This window comes from Hevea brasiliensis, chromosome 13 (genome assembly GCF_030052815.1).
Source record: "Hevea brasiliensis isolate MT/VB/25A 57/8 chromosome 13, ASM3005281v1, whole genome shotgun sequence".
NCBI classification, from domain to species: Eukaryota; Viridiplantae; Streptophyta; class Magnoliopsida; order Malpighiales; family Euphorbiaceae; genus Hevea; species Hevea brasiliensis.
In genome coordinates, this window is record NC_079505.1 from 12,295,725 (window position 1) to 12,318,545 (window position 22,821).

A 22,821-nucleotide genomic window follows, 5' to 3' on the forward strand; every position below is an offset into this window, starting at 1 on the left:
TTTCAATGCATAAAAACAAATAAGAGCAAAATCATATAACATATATTATCGATGCTTGTTCCCCATAGGCCCAAGCCCAAGAATAGAGAATTAAATTTAGACAAAACTTGGATCCATCCTTCACCGTTATGGATTGGCTTTTAATTTATATGCAATATCTGGATGTGTGTATGACACTGAAAATTGAGTTTATGCTTTTAGGATTTTGATTGCTGTAGGAGTAGGACATGAAATACTGCTTTATGTTTATTTCATGGCATAATATGTAGCTTCAATTGTATTTGAACTGAGTTTGTTCTTAACTAGCATGGTGACGACTCCATTTTCTATGATGGATCTGTTGATGAGAAATTTTAAAATACAACATTTGCTTGAGTTTTTGTATTTATAATAAAGATACCTATAATTGAGTTTATTTATTTTAAATACATTTTAAAATAATAAAGATAAAATGTATTTATTTTGTATTTTAAACGCAATTACAAAGTATCATGTTACATAAAGCATATTTTCTTGTGTATCTAATCTACAAATAAAAATATGACGATTAGATTTTTTTACTCGAATAAGGAATTCATCCTATTAAATTATTCCCTGAGCAATCCTGCTTTGTAGTCCCATTTTGCTTCCATTGTGAACAATGTGGGTGGTAATTCTATCAACTTACAATCTCTTGCAGGAGTTGCAATCATAAGCCCTGTCTCTGTTCATCCCACTCCAAGTTCCATTGTTGGTACCACCCATCTTAGGTACCTTCTTATCTAATACTTTAACATGCATTTTTAATTTTCTTTTTATATAACAATATGATAAAATGGCTAGAATTGCTAATATAACATTCTCAATATCATCTGGGGCTCCTGCTTAATTGACCATATTCTATGCTGGTTCTGTTTGTGTTTATGATGATATTTCTATTGGATAAAATGATTAATAGAGCCCACTAACAGATATCAACAAAGGAAAAATGGAAGACATATGTAGAGAAAGAGTTGTTATTAATCTGAAATTGAAGGTGCCTATAAATAGGCTTAAATGATAACCGAAAAGCTAGAAAAAACAGACAAAATCAAGCCACTAACAGAGAAAAATCTGGTAGAAAAAAACCAGATACTTGCTAACTAACTAACAAAGATCAAATCCAATACTTAGCTGCAATTTTGAATCAGTCTTCAAAAATTTCTCCTGATAAGGTATCATTTCTCTGTGCTTTGCTTTCTGAACCTTTTGTTTAGAAGTGATGTGCTCTTTTTATTAATTGTTTACTCTTCTGCATAGGCTCAGGCCATTATGCTGTTGGCTAGACATGGGTCTTCGGTAACCCAGAATAAGGCAGTCTCCCCAATTCAAGTGCAGACACCAATATCTAGGCCTTCTGCTGGTGATGGTTTTGTTGGGAACAAAATCCAGGCCTTCTGCTAGTGATGGTTTTGTTGGGAACAAAATCCATACTGCATCTCCATGCTCAGGCCTTCCAAGCCCCATTTATGTGACCTCTAGCAGCACCAATGAATTGACAACAGTGAAATCAGCAGGAGCTTCAGCATCCGCAAATAACCAAATTGAAACATCAAACACAGTTAGTTCAGTAGCACCTGGTTCTGAAATTCTGATTCCAGCAGGTGTGTCTAAAATTATAAAGTTTGCTTTTTTGAATAATTATTGAGTTGATCTAGTGTGCATATATATTGTCATTGTAACAAAATGATGGTTGGCTTGCAGGTGCTGTACCTCAGGCTCGTAAAGCATCATTGGCTTGGTTTCTGGAGAAGCGCAAGGAAAGGTACGTTGTAGTCTTTTAATTTGATGGAAATAATTTGAATTCTATATAGAACCAACCTTGACTGTTATGGATTGTGCTTTTAACTTATTTGCAATATGTGGATGCATGACATTGAAAGTTAAGTTTATGCCTTTAGGATTTCGATTGCTGTAGGACAATGAAATTCGGCTGCCATGGCATAATATGTAGTTTCAATTGTCTGTGAACTGAGTTTCTTCTTAACTAGCATGCTGACATTCCATCTTCTTTGATGGATATGCGCTTCATAGTCCTTTGTACACATCAAAAAGATAACATGCTTGCACTGAATAGTGAATATGCATGCTGGGCTTGAAGGTTGACCGATCAAGTTCGTTATCCTTCATTGAGTCCTAAAAGCTAGATAAAAAACTTAATGAATGTTGCCAAATGCCTGGTGGTGGATTCAGTTTTACACAAATTGTTAAAGAATCTTTTTGTTCTGGTAAGTGTTGAAAATGTCTATTCCTGATCTCCATCTACTGAGATCAGATACTTTTGTCAAAAGACTATCTCTCCCTGTATAAAGGAAAGGCCTGAGTTCACTGTAGTTGTGGGGTTGGGAGATATGGTGGTAAATTGATTATTTTGGCGTTTGAGGAGCTGATTATAGTTAAATGATGAACTTTTTTATTTGTTTGTTCTTCAATTGGTTCCAACTCAAGTTATGATGTGGCGAATCCGCAAGTATACGGGTCGTCTCAAGTAATAAAGTGATGAATCAAGTATCGTTCCCACGAGGATTTGCTGTTTGATTACTAAACTATGAATGAAGCGATTATTTGGGCTAATGATTAATGAATAAATGGTAAATGTAAATGAGCAAGGTAAATTGATTAATCCAATTGAAATGGGTAAAGAGCAAACAAATAAATTCTAATTCTAGCTCGCAATTAAACTAAAATTAACAATGGGTAATTTAAGCAAAAGTCTAATTATGGTAAAAGTGATTCCAGAGTTGGGGGTTTATGCATAAATTAATTGGGATTTGTCTTGGGCATTCCAATTTTTAAAAGAAAATAGAGTTTGAAGGAAATTGATTCTAAATCCCTTTGATATCTTTTTCAAGCAAATCAAAGCGTATTCTAAAATAACCAAACCTACTTTCGTATGTATTTGATTATTTTAAAACCCATTAAGTTTTGTAACCAATAATTAATTCCTCTTAAAGTCCTAGTTTATTTCTAAATCTAGGTGATTTTAAGTTCCAATCCTTGATTAACTATCAATGACTTTCACCTTTCGGTCCTTCAATCAAAGATTAACACAATACCCAATGGGTACCAACATTAGGCAAGTAAATCAAGCACACAAGGAATGAATCAAAACTCATATTTATGTAAAATAAGGAAATACCCAATCCAAATCCACAAATTAATCTAAGACATACTTCCCAACTCTGAAATCTAAAGAAATTACTCACTCATAATGGTATTTACAAGAAATATTGATGGAAGAATATAGAAAAACATGATAAAAGGACTGAAATGGGAAAACCCAGGCAGAAGAACCAAGGTCTCTGGTTTCTGGAGCTCCAAACTCGTCGTGACTCCTCTTCCTAGAGAGAATGGCGTCTTCTCTCTCTCTTTCTATTCAATTTTTCCTTCCTTTTTGTTTTTCCTCCCCTTCCTCTTATGGCAAAAATAAGGAAAATGATGAATTTATATGGTCCCTCAAAGTTGCCCTAAAAGTAAAATAAAAGACAAGGAGTGGATAGGAAATGAGGTGTAAAATTATCCAAGTCAGCAGCACTATTCACGTTCTGGGCATTCTGCTTAGGGTTCGGCCTAACCCTGAGCAGCTTTTTAGCAATTTTCAGCTTCTGGTCGCACTGCCTGCTTAAGGTCAAGCAGACCTTCAGCAAATCTCGGCAGACTTAGAGTAAAATAGACTTTTCTGCTCATGCTTGACTTGTGCTGCACCTTAAGCACTGCCGCTTTACCCTAAGCATGACCTTAAGCAAAGTCTCAAGCAAATTTCGGCTAGTTTGCTCTTTCAAGGCTTGATTTCTTCAACTTTCCTCCATGCTTAAAGAACTTCAAATCTCTTCAAATTATTTCCTATTGCACTCATTGATCTTCGATTTGCCACAAAATCCTATCAAAAACAACAAAATTACTAAAATCAAATATAAAGTATCTAAAGTTAACAAATAAGCTAAAATAAAGCTAAAAACATAAAATCTACTAAAATATAAGGGCAAAATGGATGCAAAACTATCCTAAAATGCCTATATGAAATGAGTGTAACAAATTCCCCCAAACTCAAATCTTTGCTTGTCCTCAAGCAAATTAAAAACAATTAATGCAATTTGGGGTACCTTATCTTAAATTTATGAAAATTACTTATCCAAACTCTCAAGCTTACTTTTAGCCACCAACAAACCATATACCCACTTTCAAGGTGCAAAGAATTCAATCCTTACCAAAGTTATCACCGCTTAGCCTTGGGTCAATTATCCATATCATCAAGCCCAAACCAATCAATCACAAAGAATAATCATGCCTAAATAGACTATAGGGTAATCCATAAACTAAAGTGTCTCAAATAATGATGAAAGTAAATGGATGGATTTAATGATATCCCAATCCCATAGGCAATTCTCCTATTCCAATCTCCACTAATGTAGCAAAACACCATCAAAAGATCAAAAGGACTTTCAAGGGTCGTAATGGGGCTAAGGGGGTGATAATGTGGCTAACAAGAAAGGGATAAGGGTAACAAAATATGAGAATAATCAGATTATTAAAAGATTAAGACACACAAATTTTTTTTTTTTTTTTTGAATCATTTGGGAGAAGGAACTTTACAACTATTCACCAATGCTAGCATATAATTTTGAAGCTTTTAGAGGGACTATATAAATAATATTGACTTTGAATTACAATTGTCCCTTTCAATTCACCCCCAAACTCATTTCTTTGTGTACTTGGGTGGTGAATTACTTTACATACCATAATTGAATTTGCTAGCCCCTTTTTTTTAGTCACTTCTCCCAACTAATTATTATTATTATTTTTTTTAATTGTATCTATCACTCAAAGGATTATCTCATAGAGGGTAGGTAAGTGTTTGGGTTTGTGGCTAGGCATTGATATGGGCTCCAAACACTACAAGAAAAGTTAAAAATAACTATGAAAATTACCGACTACAAAATTTCGTGGGTAATTTACCGACGAATTACCGACGCTTTACCGATGAAAAGAGAAATAAAATTTAAATTAATTTTTACCGACGAAATTACCGACTAATTACCGACTAAAACTTTATCGACGATGTAATTTCGTAGGTAAAAGTGGTGCCTAACATTAGCGGCAAAAGTAGCGACCAAATAATAAAAATAACGACCAAATGTTTCGTTGGTAATTACCAACGAAATGCTTTTCGTAGGTAATAGTAAGAAAAAAAAAGAAAATAAAATTTTAAAAAAAATACCTACGAAAAATTTTTCGTCGGTAATTACCAACGAAAAGTTTTTCGTAGGTAATATTAAGAAAAAAATAGAGAAAAAAATTTCTAAAAAAAATACTTACAAAAAATTTTTCGTCGGTAATTACCAACGAAATGCTTTTCGTAGGTAATATTAAGGAGAAAATAGAGAAGAAAAAATCTAAAAAGCTTGAAAAAATTTTAGCTACGAATTTTTTTCGTCGGTAATTACCAACGAAACGCTTTTCGTAGGTAATATTAAGGAGAAAATAGAAAATAAATTTTTTTAAAAAAATACCTACGAAAAATTTGTCATCGGTAATTACCAACGAAAAATTTTTCGTAGGTAATAGTAAGACAAAATAGAGAAGAAAATTTCTTAAAAACTAAAAAAAATACCTACGAAAAATTTTTCGTCGGTAATTACCAACGAAAAGCTTTTCATAGGTAATATTAAGGAGAAAATAGGAAAAAAAAAATCTAAAAAACTAAAAAAAATTTACCTACGAAAAAATTTTAGTCGGTAATTACCAACGAAAAGCTTTTCGTAGGTAATATTTAGGAGAAAATAGAGAAAAAAAATTCTAAAAAACTAAAAAAATTTTACCTACGAAAAGTATTTAGTCGGTAATTAACAACGAAATACTTTTCGTTGGTAATATTAAGGAGAAAATAGGGAAAAAATTCTAAAAAACTAAAAAAATTTTACCTACGAAAAAATTTTAATCGGTAATTACCAACGAAAAGCTTTTCGTAGGTAATATTTAGGAGAAAATAGAGAAAAAAAATTCTAAAAAACTAAAAAAATTTTACCTACGAAAAGTATTTAGTCGGTAATTACCAACGAAATACTTTTCGTAGGTAATATTAAGGAGAAAATAGGGAAAAAATTCTAAAAAACTTAAAAAATTTTAGCTACGAATTGTTTTCGTCGGTAATTACCAACGAAACGATTTTCGTAGGTAATATTAAGGAGAAATTGAAAATAAAATTTTAAAAAAATACCTACGAAATATATTTAGTCGGTAATTCGTCGGTAAATCACAAAAAATGTGAAATTCCCACATCGTTTGAGAATAGATTTGAGGGTAGTGAGTTTGTCTATAAAAGGAGAACTACCCTCCAACATAGAGCAATTGTGGCATAGTCACATATATGGGGTCTATGTTGGGCTCCACTAGTAATTTTTTTTAAGTCAATTAAATCTTAAAAAATTATAAATTAAAATAATTAATAATTAATATTTAATTTAAAAATTAAAAAATTAATTTGAAAATTTTAAATTAAATTAAATTAAATTAAAATTTAAATTACATTTTAAATTAAATTAAATTTAAAAGTTAATTTAAATTAAAAAAAAATAAAAATTAAATTAAATTAAAAATTAATGATTAAATTAAAAAATATTAAATAAAAATTAGCTACGAAAATTTGTTTTCGTCGGTAATTACCAACAAAAAATTTTGTCGGTAAATTGTCGGTAATTTATAAGAGCAAAATCTCCTACGAAATTACCTACATCAAAATTTAAATTTACCTACTAAATAATTTGTCGGTAAATTTAGCGACAACATTTTTTTCGTCGGCAAAAATTACCTACGCTAGTATTTGTGGACGAAAAAATTTCGTCGGTAATTCGTCGGTAATCACTGATTACCTACGAAATTTCAGTATATTTGGTCGGTAATTTTTGTTGCTATTTTTTTAATTTCTTGTAGTGAAAGGAGTAAGAGAGATAAATGTAGGCTCAAATTGGTTTCAAAGGGAAATTTTGAAGTGAGGTTGGCTAAGGCTAAAATATGGGTTTAAAATTCAAAGAATGCCTAGATCATTTCTTTTTCAAGTGCATGCTATGATTTCGCCTTGAAAGGTTTAGAAAGATTGTTCTAGGATTGGTGAGACATCAATTAGCTACTTCTCACCCTAGAGTTTTTCTCTAGGCACTCAAAGTCAACGCAATTGATTGGGTGGCCCTTGGCTAAGAAGATATAAACTAAAGCAAGAATCTAATAACTTTGCACCTATTTAGAACTTTCAATCCATCAAACCCTTCTAAAAGTAAGCTTAATTGCTCTTCAAAGCAACTCTCAATCCTCTAAGGATAAGGTAAAAATTTATTTTTATGATATGCATGATCCTAAAATGAATGCATAAATCAAATTAAAATTAAGTGTAATCTATATGAAAACTATATGCAAATGTATGTGTATGGGTATAGACATGTGTGTGGTATATGTATAAGTGTATGAATTATCTATATATGGATGAATGAAATGCAATAAATGAATGAATGAAAATTTTAAAAATTTTGCAGAAATTTTGCCCTCACCCCCAAACTCAAATGAAACATTGTCCTCAATGTCTAAAATGAATGCAAAGATGGGCAAAATTGTGTGAACTAATCAATTAATGAAATATATACAATTGGGGATTAAATCAATATAAGCTCAAGTATTTCAAAATTAGCTCAAACTGATATTAACAATGAAGCTTTAGAGAGAAAAATGTGAAAAAGTATCCCAAATGTATGAATTTACACTGCTTAAGATGTTGCTTAACCTGCTGCGTAGGGTAAAGCGAAAGCATAAGCATTGGCAACATACCATAAGCTTAAATGGTGTAAGGGTAAGCTGTTACCTCCAACTGATGTGGAACAGGTGTGGCTCAAAGAAAATTTGTGCAACTCATCAATGTCAACAAAATTAGGATTGAAGAAAAGATAAAGTGCAAAAATAATGTGCAAGAATATGAAAAAGTGTAAAGAAATAAAATGTAACAGTTAAATCAAAAATTAAACCAAAAAAAAAATTCACAGAGTAACTATGTTCATAGCAGAAAATAAAATAGAGTAAACTAAAATAAGGAAGTGCAGGTATAAGCATAAAAACTAATTACCAAAGTATTACAACCATGACCAAAGTTTGAAAATTAAAATAAACATATTACAAAAATAAACCTAAAACAGAAATTAGAACTATTGCTACTGATCAAGCTTTGCTGTCAAGGCTTTGCTGCTAAACCAGGGTGTGCTTCATGTTCTGCAGTAGGTTCATTGTGATCCGAAGCTTCAGAAGCAGTTTCCAAGTTTTCTGTTAAGTCTTTCATTTCTTGAAACATGGCTTGGCCCCAATGATATAAATTGTTGTAGGATTGGGCCAGTTTGTTGTAAAGCTCCAGCATTTGAAGTTGATGTTGCTTCTGTTTCTTTTTAAGAGATAAAAGTCTCTTTTTAAGTTTCTTTTCTAGCTTCTTCTTTTGGTTAACCTGCTCCTGACCCATGGTTTCAATTTTGATTTCTAAGCTCTTCAAGGTAGCAAGAATTTCTGTGGTGTCAGGTGAGGGAACAGATGGTTGGACAGTGAAATTTGTTATTCTGGATTCCAAGGATCTTAAGATGGATAAAATGTCTGCTGAAAACTGTGGGGTAGAGGTTGGTTGTGGTTCTGCTGGTGCAAAAGTGGTGGGGTCTGCAGTACCAGTGGTATCAGGATGCTGCTGTAACAGAGTATAGGTATGGCCTACTTTCTCACAAACATCCATATGCAGCAACATTGTGCTGTCTATATATGATTCCCCAGAAACTGGCAGCAATTTATATAGACTAGCATCAAAGCTAAATGAGTTTGCTATAGCAGTTATATACCCCCCAAAAACAATACTACCTTTAGTATGCTTTGTGACAATTTGGTGCCAATGAGTAGCTATGAAATGGGCTGTGCTTACTTGTTTTCTCTCCTTCATGCACCACAAGAGAAACAAATCCCCAGCACCCACAATACTGTTACTGTGTCCCCTTCCTAAAACAGTGTAAGTAATGAACCTATGGAGGTATTTCAATACATGGTCAACTATCCTAGAGGCTTTTGCAGTCCTCTGTCTATAATAACCTCCAAAAGGTGCAATATCCTTCCAGAATTGAACAGGGTCATAAACAGTTTGCTGCCACTCCATGTTTTTATATCCTGAATCCTGAAAACCAAAAATTGCATTCATAGCAGCCATGTCTAATTCCCTATCAATTCCAGCACATCGAAAATATATCATATCTTTATGTTCAGGCACTGTTGGTTTGAAACTCAACCTTAGGGAACTCAAAAATTCGAGGGTTAGATCCTTGTACACTGGTTCCCTAATTTTAGCAAAGTCAGTCCAGCTAACAGCATTCAAATAGGCAAATACAGAGTCATAAATGCCTAATTCTTTCAAAATCTGCTCATCCATATACTTGTTTGCCAAAATAGTTTTAGAAACTAATTTCTCATAGACCTTTTTCATATCCATATCCCTAAAAGCCCAAGGTAATGGAGAAATTACCTCCTCTATAATATCTGCAGATGACGCAGGTGCTGGAGAGTGTAAGGGAGACTGAGTTATTGATGTTTGGGTCACTGGTGCTGGAGTTTGTGAGGAAGACCTGGTTCTTTTGCTAACTGGTTCAGAGGACGGCTGAGGTGGAGAATTCAGGTCGAAAGGAATAGAGGGTGCTCGTTTCCGTTTTCCGACAGGGGTTTTCTTAGGTTTACTTGCAGCCTTTTTTGTTTTGCCTTGGGTTTTCGTTTGAGTAGGCACAGATTCAGGCGCTGGTTCTGGGGAATGGGAGTCGGGAATTGGTGTTTCATTTTGTGGCTCGGATTGCGGCGAGAGGGGAGTTGGCGGAATGAGAGGTGGTATTTGGCTTGGGAGTGGTGGCGGTGACTGAGGTGGTGGCGATTGAGGTAATGGCGGCGTTTGTGGTGGCGGTGACTGAGGTAATGGCGGACTGGGGCTGGGGTTAGGGTTTGTGGGTAATGAGGATGGAATACCCATTTTTGGTTTGACAGAATGTCGAAGTCCACTGAGTTTGGGTTTGTGGGAAGACCACATTTTAGTTCTTACCATTTTAATGGAAAGGAAGAAACCTTTCGGCTTCCTGTAAAAATTGCCGGAAGAAATGGCGTGAGAAAGGAGTCGATGAGGTTTATCGGGAGTGTGGGCGAAGCTTTTGGAAAATTGGCGGAAGTGCTGGGCCTTTTAAAATGTGGGGTAGACATGTGGTATTCTGGGCCATGCTTAGGGTTAGGCATAAGGTTCAGCAGAATTTGCTTAAGACTCTGCTTGACAAGCAATGTCATCAGCAAGTTTCGGCAGGTTTTGAGAAAAATTGTGGTTTTGCTTACCAAAAACAGTCCAAAAGCTATGGAATGCTATCATGACCCTCAGCAATTACCAAATACACACAAACACCATAAAATTGAGGGATTTAAGTTCATCATCTCTTAGCACTCATCAAACACCATATATTTTCATTTACCTCATGCAAGCATTTTTTTTTTTTTTCAATTTAGGCATCTATTTTGACTACCTTTGTACACATTTAATGAAATGGTCTCCTTTCTTTACTTATACCAAAAGCACATTTTCAGCAGCATTTTGGACAAGTTCCAATCAACCAAGAATTGCAGAAAAGATGTAGAAATTGACCTTTTTAACAGCATGAACAGTAGCATATACAGTAACCAAAATCTGCAGAATTCAAAAATTAGCAGCAATTCCAAACAAAAGCATGCAAATTCCTATCAGACTACAAAATTATATATACACTAAAAGGTGAAACTTAACAAACATTATTTTTGCACTTCAATAAAGCTCTCATCAGTCCTAAATATCAAAATTGATCCTCATTCAAGTTGCATTTCACAGAATTTACACAAAACACAAAATCAAACATGTGCTATCAAGTAGATTGCAATATCAGCAATTTAGCACAAGTTTAAAGGTGTTACTGTTCACAGGCACTGCATAAAGTGCAGAATTTTGCTTATACTTGCTTCTCTTCAATTCTTTGTTTTTGCCACAAGTGTAAACTTGCCCCATCTTCATGAATGACCTACAAAAGATAAACAAATGTCACTTTTGAGATTAATGGGGGTGAAAACTAAAATGAAATTAAATGGAAATTAATTAACTATAAAAGGATACGCTTGGGTTGCCTCCCAAGAAGTGCTTGTTTAAGGTCTTAAGCTTGACCTTCCACTCCAATTCTCCTAAGTATCCCTGACTGGAGAACCAAGCCATGAAACCTCTACAAACTTTTGCGTGGGTTCTCCAACAATATAATGTTTTAATCTCTGCCCATTAACTTTGAAAGTCCATGAGGTCTCATTGCCTATCTCATGACTCCATAGGGGTATACTTTTATAACAGTGTAGGGCCCTGACCATCTTGACTTCAATTTTCCTGGAAATAACCTTAACCTAGAGTTATATAGGAGAACAACATCACCTTCTTGAAATTCTTTCCTCCTAATATGCTTATCATGCCATCTCTTAGTTCTTTCCTTGTAAAGCTTGGCATTTTCATAAGCATCCAATCTAAGCTCCTCAAGTTCATTTAGTTGCAGCATTCTTTTTTCTCCTGCAGTTTTTAAGTCAAAGTTCAGTGTCCTTATGGCCCAATATGCTCTATGCTCCAACTCCAAAGGTAAATGACAAGCCTTCCCATAAACCAATCTAAATGGGGTAGTTCCGATAGGAGTTTTAAAAGCTGTTCTATAGGCCCAAAGAGCATCATCTAACTTTAGTGACCAATTTTTCCTCGAACAATTCACTGTTTTCTCAAGAATTCTTTTCAGCTCTCTATTGGAGATCTCCACTTGACCACTAGTTTGTTGATGGTAGGGTGTTGCAACCTTATGCTTCACACCATATTTTTGCAATAATCTTTCAAATTGATGGTTGCAAAAATGAGAACCTCCATCACTTATAATGGCACGTGGAGTTCCAAATCTTGTAAAAATGAACTTTTTAAGGAATTTAATCACAACTCTAACTTCATTAGTTGGAGATGGTATAGCTTCAACCCATTTGCTTACATAATCTACTCCAACTAAAATGTATTTGTGTCCCAAGGACGATGGAAAAGGTCCCATGAAATCAATGCCCCGCACATCAAATAGTTCCACTTCCAATATATTTTGGAGGGGCATTTCATCTCTCTTTGAGATATTACCCATCCTTTGACACCTATCACATGCATTTACAAACTTCCTCACATCCTTAAACATGTGTGGCCAAAAGAACCCTGCTTGAAGAACTTTTCTCAGTCTTTGTCACACTCATATGACCCCCATAAAGTGAAGAATGGCAATCTTTGATAACATTCCCTATCTCCTCATCAGCTAAACATCTTCTAATCAGCCCATCTCCACATCTCTTGAACAAAAATGGTTCCTCCCAATCATAATCCTTCACATCAAAAAGAAATTTCTTCTTTTGCTGCCATGTTAAATCAGGTGGAAGGATTCCACACACTAGATAGTTCACAAAATCTGCATACCAAGGTGTTTTTGCATTCATGATTACTAACAGTTGCTCATCAGGAAAATAATCATCTATTGGGGGTTCTTTTCCCAGATTGTCTCCTTGTTCTTGCCTCAATCTAGATAGATGATCTGCTACCACATTTTCTACTCCTTTCTTATCTTTAATTTCCAAGTCAAACTCTTGAAGGAGTAGCACCCACCTTATCAATCTAGGTTTAGCCTCTTTTTTCTGAAGGAGATACTTGATAGCTGCATGATCTGTGTATACTATGACCTTAGATCCCACAAGATAGGACCTGAATTTATCTACTGCAAATACTACTGCCAAAAACTCTTTCTCTGTAGTAGAGTAATTTATTTGAGCATCATCTAAGGTCCTACTTGCATAATATATTGCATACACCTTCTTATCTCTCCTTTGTCCCAAAACAGCCCCAATAGCATAATCACTAGCATCGCACATTAACTCAAAAGGTAATGACCAATCGGGTGGCTGCATAATAGGAGCAGATATCAAAGCTTCCTTTATCCTGCAAAAAGCATTCATACAATTAGTATCAAAATTAAATTCCACATCTTTACTCAATAAATTGGTAAGAGGTTTAGAAATCTTAGAGAAATCCTTGATGAATCTCCTATAAAATCCAGCATGCCCCAAGAAACTCCTCAATAATTTCTATCTTTGATTTATCCACCTCAATACCCCTGTTTGACACAAGATGTCCCAAAACAATTCCTTCTTGTACCATAAAGTGGCACTTTTCCCAATTCAAAACTAAATTGAACTCTTCACATCTCTGCAAAACCTTAGACAAGTTAGATAAGCATTCATCAAAAGATTTACCATACACAGAAAAATCATCCATGAACACTTCCATAATTTCCTCAATCATGTCAGAAAATATGGACATCATACATCGTTGAAATGTAGCAGGGGCATTACATAGTCCAAATGGCATCCTTCGATATGCAAAGGTACCATAAGGACATGTGAAGGTAGTTTTATCCTGATCATCTGGGTGAATAGGGATCGAAAGAACCACGAATAGCCATCCAAATAGCAAAAATAAGAATGATGAGCTAGTCTCTCAAGCATTTGATCTATAAATGGTAATGGAAAATGGTCCTTTCTAGTTGCCTTATTCAATTTCCTATAGTCTATACACATTCTCCATCCGATTCTGATTCTTATAGGTATTAGTTCATCATTTTCATTTTTCACCACTGTGATGCCCCCTTTCTTAGGTACAACATGAACTGGACTTACCCAATTACTGTCAGAAACAGGGTAAATGATACCTGCATCAAGCAATTTCAAGATCTCCTTTTTCACAACCTCTTTCATGTTTGGATTCAATCTCCTTTGTGATTCTCGAGAGGCTTTATGGTCATTTTCCAACAAAATTCTATGCATGCACACAGAAGGATGTATTCCTTTAATATCATCAATGGTATAACCAATTATCCTTCTATGCTTCCTAAGAACTCTCAATAATTTTTCAACCTCACAATCAGTCAATTTAGCATTAACAATCACAGGATATGTAGAATTTTGCCCTAGAAAAGCATACCTGAGATTTGTTGGAAGAGGTTTCAACTCTACCTTAGGTGCTTCACTTTTCTCAAGCTTTGATGATGAAGTTGTTTCTTGCTTCAAGTCCCCAATTTTTTCAATATCAACCATAGGCAATGGTGGATTTCCTTCCAAAATTGTAGCATATTCTGCAGCTTCTTCAATTTCATCCCCTTTTTTGATGTTATGAACCAAACAAGCTTCTAAGGGATCTTTAGGATGTTGCTTTTTAAGCACTTCTCTAACCTCTTCATCTATCACATCAACTCTCAAGCATGAGTTTGAATCATCTTTCTTTTTCATTGCTTGAAACAAATTAAATTCAACTTTCTCTTCCCCAACTTCTAATGTAAGCCTCCCATTTTTTACATCAATCACGCTCCAAAGAGTAGCAAGGAAAGGTCTACCAAGAATAATAGGAATGTGTACATCCTCCTCCATCTCCAATACCACAAAATCCACTGGTATGAAAAATTTCCCAACTTTCAGAGGAACATTCTCAACTATTCCAATTGGAAATTTAATAGATCTATCTGCTAACTGTAGTGATATGGTAGTAGGCTTCATTTCTCCAATCTTCACTTTCTCATAGATAGACAATGGCATCAGACTAACACTGGCTCCAAGATCGCATAAAGCCTTATCTATACTGATATCCCCAATGTGACATGGTATGGAGAAACTCCCAGGATCTTTCAGTTTGGGTGGAAGCTTATTTTGCAAAATAGCACTGCTTTCTTCCGTGAGAGCTACAGTCTCAAATTCCTCCAATTTCTTCTTGTTAGATAAAATCTCCTTCAAAAATTTGGCATAAGAAGGCATTTGTGCTAAAGCATCAGTGAAAGGAATAGTCACATGCAAAGACTTCAATACCTCCAAAAACTTCCCAAATTGTTTATCCAATTTTGCTTTCTGAAACCTTTGTGGGAATGGTAAAGGTGGCATGTAGGCTTTAGGTGCAACATATTTAGGTTCTTCCTCTTTGCTCTCCCTCTCCTTACTTCCTTTTTCTTCAATTGAATTTTCTTTCTCAGTTTCAATTCTAACTTCAACTTCAGTTTGTTCATCTCCTTCTCTGCTTTTCTTTTCTTCAACTTCCTCTTCAATCTTTTTATCTCCATTCTTCAATATTTTTCCACTTCTCAATGTAATAGCCTTGCAATGCTCCCTTGAATTTTCTGGTTGGCTAGGAAGCTTCCCAAATGCTTTGTTACTTGAAGAGCTAGCTTGTTGAGCTATTTGATTCTCTAACATCTTGTTGTGTGTTGCCATTTGATCCACTTTAGATGATAATTGAGAAATCATTTCTTGTTGACTTTGATGGCTCACAAGTAGAGTTTCAATCATAGATTCCAATCTAGCTGTCTTGTCTAGTTGTGCTTGTTGTGGTAGAGGTGGAGCAGGTGCATTTTGAGGTTTAGAAATTCCAGGAGGAGGACCTCTATTCTGCTGAAAGTTCTGATTTTGTTGATATCCAGAAGGTTGCTGAAAATTCTGATTTTGCCCTTGTCTACCTCCCCAAGAGAAATTTGGGTGGTTTCTCCATGCTGGATCATAAGTTGCAGAAAATGGGTTACCACCTGATCTTTGATTGTAGTTCCCCACATAATCCACTTGCTCACTTGAAAAATCTTGATTAAGTGCAGAAAAATCTCTTTGCACAATTGACATTTGCACTCAATTTCTAGTGAATTACTAGAACCTCCTTGAAGAATCTACTTTCATACTTAACTTGTCCATCTTCCTTGTCAAAGCATCAAACTTAGCATTAATCATATTCATGGCATCAAGCTCAAACATACCAGCTGGTTTCTTGATCTCATTCCTCTCACAACTCCATTGGTAGTTGTTATAAGCAATTTTATCAAGAGCGGAAAAAGCTTCATCTTCAGATTTCTCCATAAGGTCACCTCCAGAAGATGCATCAATTGTACTCCTAATAGCTGGTGAAACTCCATTGTAAAAGTGTTGAACAAGCATCCACTTAGGAATCCCATGATGTGGACATCTCCTTTGCAAATCCTTGTACCTCTCCCATGCTTCATACAAGCTCTCATCATCTCTAGGTTTAAAAGAAGTCAGCTCATTTCTTAGCTTAGCTGTCTTGCTTGGTGGAAAATATTGAGCCAAAAATGCTTGAGAAAGTTCATCCCATGTTGTGATAGAACCCGGTGGCAAAGAATGTAACCACTCTCTAACTCGGTCCTTCAGAGAAAAAGGAAATAATCTGAGTCGAATTGCATCATCAGAAACTCCATTTATCTTCAACATATCACTGATCTCAAGAAAGTGTGCCAGATGCACATGTGGACTTTCACTTGGATTTCCTCCAAATTGTGCTTGTTGTACCATTTGACAGAGTGCAGGCTTCAGTTCAAAATTATTAGCTTCTACCCTTGGTCTTGTGATACTTGGCATGAAATCTCCAATGTTAGGATAGGCATGATCCTTCACAGAGCGATTGTTATTGTTGTTATTGTTGTTGTCAGCCATTTCTTCTTGTAATTGCTCTTGCTCTTGTGCTCTTTCTTGTTGTTGCTGAGCTTTAATTTCAGCTTTTCTCCTCTTAGATTCTGCTCTTAAAGCTTTTGCTGTCTTCTCTATTTCTGGGTCAAAGAATAGATTGATTTCTTCACTTTTTATCCTTCTCATAAAATAAAGCACCTGAAAAACAAAAATAAACAAATTCTCAAAGTAAAATGGTAAAAAGAAATAAAATAAAATGCCCAAATTAACCAAACAAACAATTGTTCAATATTAAACAAAAATGGCTCCAAAAACTTGATGGGGCGAATCCGCAAGTATACGGGTCGTCTCAAGTAATAAAGTGATGAATCAAGTATCGTTCCCACGAGGATTTGCTGTTTGATTACTAAACTATGAATGAAGCGATTATTTGGGCTAATGATTAATGAATAAATGGTAAATGTAAATGAGCAAGGTAAATTGATTAATCCAATTGAAATGGGTAAAGAGCAAACAAATAAATTCTAATTCTAGCTCGCAATTAAACTAAAATTAACAATGGGTAATTTAAGCAAAAGTCTAATTATGGTAAAAGTGATTCGAGTTGGGGTTTATGCATAAATTAATTGGGATTTGTCTTGGGCATTCCAATTTTTAAAAGAAAATAGAGTTTGAAGGAAATTGATTCTAAATCCCTTTGATATCTTTTTCAAGCAAATCAAAGCGTATTCTAAAATAACCAAACCTACTTTCGTATGTATTTGATTATTTTAAAACCCATTAAGTTTTATAACCAATAATTAATTCCTCTTAAAGTCCTAGTTTATTTCTAAATCTAGGTGATTTTAAGTTCCAATCCTTGATTAACTATTAATGACTTTCACCTTTCGGTCCTTCAATCAAAGATTAACACAATACCCAATGGGTACCAACATTAGGCAAGTAAATCAAGCACACAAGGAAAGAATCAAAACTCATATTTATGTAAAATAAGGAAATACCCAATCCAAATCCACAAATTAATCTAAGACATACTTCCCAACTCTGAAATCTAAAGAAATTACTCACTCATAATGGTATTTACAAGAAATATTGATGGAAGAATATAGAAAAACATGATAAAAGGACTGAAATGGGAAAACCCAGGCGGAAGAACCAAGGTCTCTGGTTTCTGGAGCTCCAAACTCGTGCAGCAGCTCCTCTTCCTAGAGAGAATGGCGTCTTCTCTCTCTCTTTCTATTCAATTTTTCCTTCCTTTTTGTTTTTCCTCCCCTTCCTCTTATGGCAAAAATAAGGAAAATGATGAATTTATATGGTCCCTCAAAGTTGCCCTAAAAGTAAAATAAAAGACAAGGAGTGGATAGGAAATGAGGTGTAAAATTATCCAAGTCGTGACACTATTCACGTTGGGCATTACGCTTAGGGTTCGGCTAACCTGAGCGACTTTTTAGCAATTTTCACACAGTCGCCTTGCCGCAGGTTAAGCAGACCTTCAGCAAATCTCGGCAGACTTAGAGTAAAATAGACTTTTCTACTCATGCTTGACTTGTGCTGCACCTTAAGCACTGCCGCTTTACCCTAAGCATGACCTTAAGCAAAGTCTCAAGCAAATTTCGGCTAGTTTGCTCTTTCAAGGCTTGATTTCTTCAACTTTCCTCTATGCTTAAAGAACTTCAAATCTCTTCAAATTATTTCCTATTGCACTCATTGATCTTCGATTTGCCACAAAATCCTATCAAAAACAACAAAATTACTAAAATCAAATATAAAGTATCTAAAGTTAACAAATAAGCTAAAATAAAGCTAAAAACATAAAATCTACTAAAATATAAGGGCAAAATAGATGCAAAACTATCCTAAAATGCCTATATGAAATGAGTGTAACAAGTTACTAAGCTTAAATTTTTCTGTGTGAATTCAGAGTGATGAATATGCCATACAACGTAAGCAAGAAATCCCTAGATTGCATTGTTAGAAGAAAGAATACAAGTAATGAAGGAAAGGATTGTGTATTTGTCTATGTATTTGTCTGTGTCTTTGTCTGTCTCATTTACAGAGATATTACATCTATTTATACATGAGAATATGAACTAATTTAGAAATATGAGCTAATTTAGACAAGAATAATAATTGCTATAATTATGCTATAAATCTCCTATAATCATATTAATTACTGTAATTATGCTAATTGCTATAATTATGTTAATTGCTATAATTATGCTAACACCCCCCCTCAAACTCAAGGTGGTAGCGCATGTGCCAACTTGAGTTTGCTTAAGAGATCCTGAAAGCGAGTGGGATGATGCGTTTTGGTGAATATATCAGCGGTTTGGCTGATAGAGGAGACAGGAATCAAACTGAACGGGTAGAACGACAAAGAGTAGTGCTAGGAACAGATATGGCGCAGTGCTGGATCAACAAGCGGTGCGATTCAACAGAGACAGTAAACGGGCGGGTAGAACTACGAAGAGTAGTGCTAGGAGCGGATGCGGCAGCATCTGGATCAACAATCGTGCGATTCAACGAGGCGATTAAAGCGGGCGGGTAGAACTACAAAGAGTAGTGCTAGGAGTAGATGCAGCGCGATTCTTGGATCAACAATCGTGCAGATTCAACGAGCGATTAAAGCGGGCGGGTAGAACTACGAAGAATAGTGCTAGGAGCGGATGCAGCAGTCTTTGGATCAACAATCGTGCGATTCAACGAGGCGATTAACCGACGGGTAGAACGACGAAGAGTAGTTGGACTAATATTGAGCACATCACAATCACCTGGATCAGGATTTGGAAACGGTACTTTGGTATAATAACAGAAATAAAAGAATGAACCAGAACATGTTGTAGAGAGAGAAGAGAGACCCCAGAAATTATAAATAAAGCTTTACGGCTCTGATACCATGTTAGAAGAAAGAATACAAGTAATGAAGAAAAGGATTGTGTATTTGTCTATGTATTTGTCTGTGTCTTTGTCTGTCTCATTTACAGAGATATTACATCTATTTATACATGAGAATATGAACTAATTTAGAAATATGAGCTAATTTAGACAAGAATAATAATTGCTATAATTATGCTATAAATCTCCTATAATCATATTAATTACTGTAATTATGCTAATTGCTATAATTATGTTAATTGCTATAATTATGCTAACATGCATGACTCTGAATGTGATGGTGTGAGTTTATCCATCAATTCTCTATCTTCTCCCGGCCATCAGTGAGCAGTCAAGGACTGAGAAGATTCAAATCTAACACTATGCACTCTCAAATTATAATGGAAGAGAGATCTTCATCAGCGTCTATTTTTCGTTCTTTAATTGTAAGCTTAACTCTTTTTACTTAAAACTGTTAGGTTTCATCAATGTCTTAGATATATTGTTCTTACTATCAGTACCAATTTTTTGAATTTTAACTTAAAATATGTTGTTAAAAGTATAATTTTTCACATGATGCATTTTTCCCTTTATTTCTCTTCATAGACTACCACATTCATAATGGAACTGTTTTCATGGTAGAATTTACTATGCTGTGCAGGGGAGTTCTTTCATCTTTCTGGCTGATGTTATGTTTTGAACTTAGTAATTTCTAGAAATCCACATATTAGTCTTTGATATGTTTTTTTTAGTAAGAACTTGATCCTCAAAGTTTAATTTAGTTATATAAATTAGTCCTTGACGTCTAAGTTACCCTCGATTGCTTTTCAATTCAAAATAAAATAATCTCTAAAATTTTATTTTATTAACAAAATAGTCCCTAAAATTTTGTTTATTAGCAAAATAATCCTTACATCTAAATTTTATATATAAGGAATTACTTATTTCGTATTTAAATAATTAAATAAACTTATTTAAACATCAAGGACCAAAGACTAATTTTTACTATATTTCAGGGATTTAAATTACCAGTAGTAATAATAATAATAATAATAATAATTGTTAGCAGAAAAAATACAAGTAATGATGGAAAGGATTGTGTATTTGTATATGTCTTATTTACAGAGATACTACATCTATTTATATACGAGAATATGAGCTAATTCTGACAAGAATAATAATTACTGTAATTATGCTACACAAATCTCCTATAATTATGCAAAGACAAATTTTTCTATAATTATACTAATTACTGTAATTATGCTACACAAATCTCCTATAATACAAATTTTTCTATAATTATACTAATTACTGTAATTATGCTACACAAATCTCCTATAATTATGCAAAGACAGATTTTCCTAAAATCATGCTAACCAAGCCCACCCCCCTCAAACTCAAAGTGATGTGCCATGAGCTCTTATTTAGAAGTGATGTGCTCTTTTTATTAATTGTTTACTCTTCTGCATAGGCTCAGGCCATTATGCTGTTGGCTAGACATGGCCTTCAGTAACCCAGTAGCACCAATGAATTGACAACAGTGAAATCAGTAGGAGCTTTAGCATCCGCAAATAACCAAATTGCAACCTCAAAGACAGTTAGTTCAGTAGCACCAGGTTCTGCAATTCTGATTTCAGCAGGTATGTCTCTAAGTCTAAGCTTATATGTGACTTCTAAAATTATAAAGTTTTCTTTTTCTGAATAATTATTGAGTTGATCTAGTATGCATATATAATGTCATTGTAGCAAAATGATGGTTGGTTCGCAGGGGCCGTACCTCAGGCTCGTAAAGTATCATTGGCTCTGTTTCTGGAGAAGCGCAAGGAAAGGTATGTTGTAGTCTTTTAATTTGGTGGAAATAATTTGAATTTTATATAGAACCATCCTTGACTTTTATGGATTGGGCTTTTTAATTTATTTGCAATATGTGTATGTATGACATTGAAAGTTAAGTTTATGCTTTTAGGATTTCGATTGCTTTAGGACATGAAATTCTGCTGTCATGGCATAATATGTAGTTTCAATTGTGTGTGAACTGAGTTTCTTCTTAACTAGCATGGTGACATTCCGATGGATATGTGCTTCATAGTCCTTTGTACACATCAAAAAGATAACACTGTTGCATTGAATAGTGATTATACATGCTGGAATCCTTCATTGAATCCTAAAAGCTGGAAAAAAAAAAAATCTTAATAAATGTTACCAAATGCTTAGTGGTGGATTCAGTTTTACATAAATTGTTGAAGAATCTTTTTGTTCTGGTAAATGTTGGAAATGTCTATTCCTGATCTCCATCTACCAAGATCAGATAATTTTGTCAAAAGACTATCTCTCCTTGAATAAAGGAAAGGCCTGAGTTCACTGTAGGTGTGGCGTTTGGAGAGTGCCTATCTTGAGCTTGTTAGGAGAACTATAAGGGGGAAAAGATAAAGAAAAAAAGGGAACAAGAAAAGAGGCAGATGCCACAGATATTTTGGCGCTTGAGGAGTTGATTATAGTTAAATGATGAACTTGTTTATTTGTTTGTTCTTCAATTGGTTCCAACTCAAGTTAATGATCTTAAATTTTTCTGTACGCATTCAGAGTGTTGAATACATAGCCACACAACGTAAGCAAGAAATCCCTAGATTGCAGTGCCACTGAATGTGATGTTGTGAGTTTATCCATCAATTCTCTATCTTCTCCCGGCCATCAATGAGCAGTCAAGGACACAGAAGATTCAAACCCAATACCATGCACTCTACAATTATAAAGGAAGAGAGATCTTCATCAACGTGTATTTTTGTTCTTTAATTGTAAGCTCAATTCTTTTTACTTAAAACTGTTAGGTTTCCTCAATGTCTTAGATATATTGTTCTTACTATCAGTACCAATTTTTTGAATTTTAACTTAAAATATGTTGTAAAAAATATAATTTTTCACATGATGCATTTTTCCCTTTATTTCTATTCATAGACTACCACATTCATAATGGAACTGTTTTCATGGAAGAATTTACTGTGCTGTGCAGGGGAATCCCTTCATCTTTCTGGCTGATGTTATGTTTTGAGCTTAGTAATTTCTTGAAATCCACATATTAGTCTTTGATATGTTTTTTAGTAAGAATTTGATCCTCAAAGTTTAATTTAGTTAATAAATTAGTCCTTGACGTCTAAGTTACCTTTAATTGCTTTTCAATTCAAAATAATTTAGTCCCTAAAATTTTATTTTATTAATAAAATAGTTCATTAGCAAAACAATCTTTACATCTAAATTTTATATTCAAGTAATTATTTATTTTATATTTAAATAATTGCATAAACTTATTTAAACATTAAGGACCAACTTGTTATGCAAAAACATATTAAAGATTAATTTTTGGGCTTTACTGTATCTCAA

At 34.3% G+C, this 22,821-nt stretch overlaps 1 non-coding gene and 1 pseudogene across 1 annotated transcript; both read left to right on the forward strand.

The window, feature by feature from the left end:
* The first annotated feature begins 540 nt into the window (after window positions 1-540).
* On the forward strand, window positions 541-22,436 carry LOC110652964 (protein TIFY 6B-like; annotated as a pseudogene).
* Window positions 16,094-16,200, forward strand: LOC131172319 (small nucleolar RNA R71). Its single transcript, XR_009142801.1, has one exon. It is a non-coding gene; the product is annotated as a small nucleolar RNA R71 (small nucleolar RNA).
* Window positions 22,437-22,821: the final 385 nt, after the last annotated feature.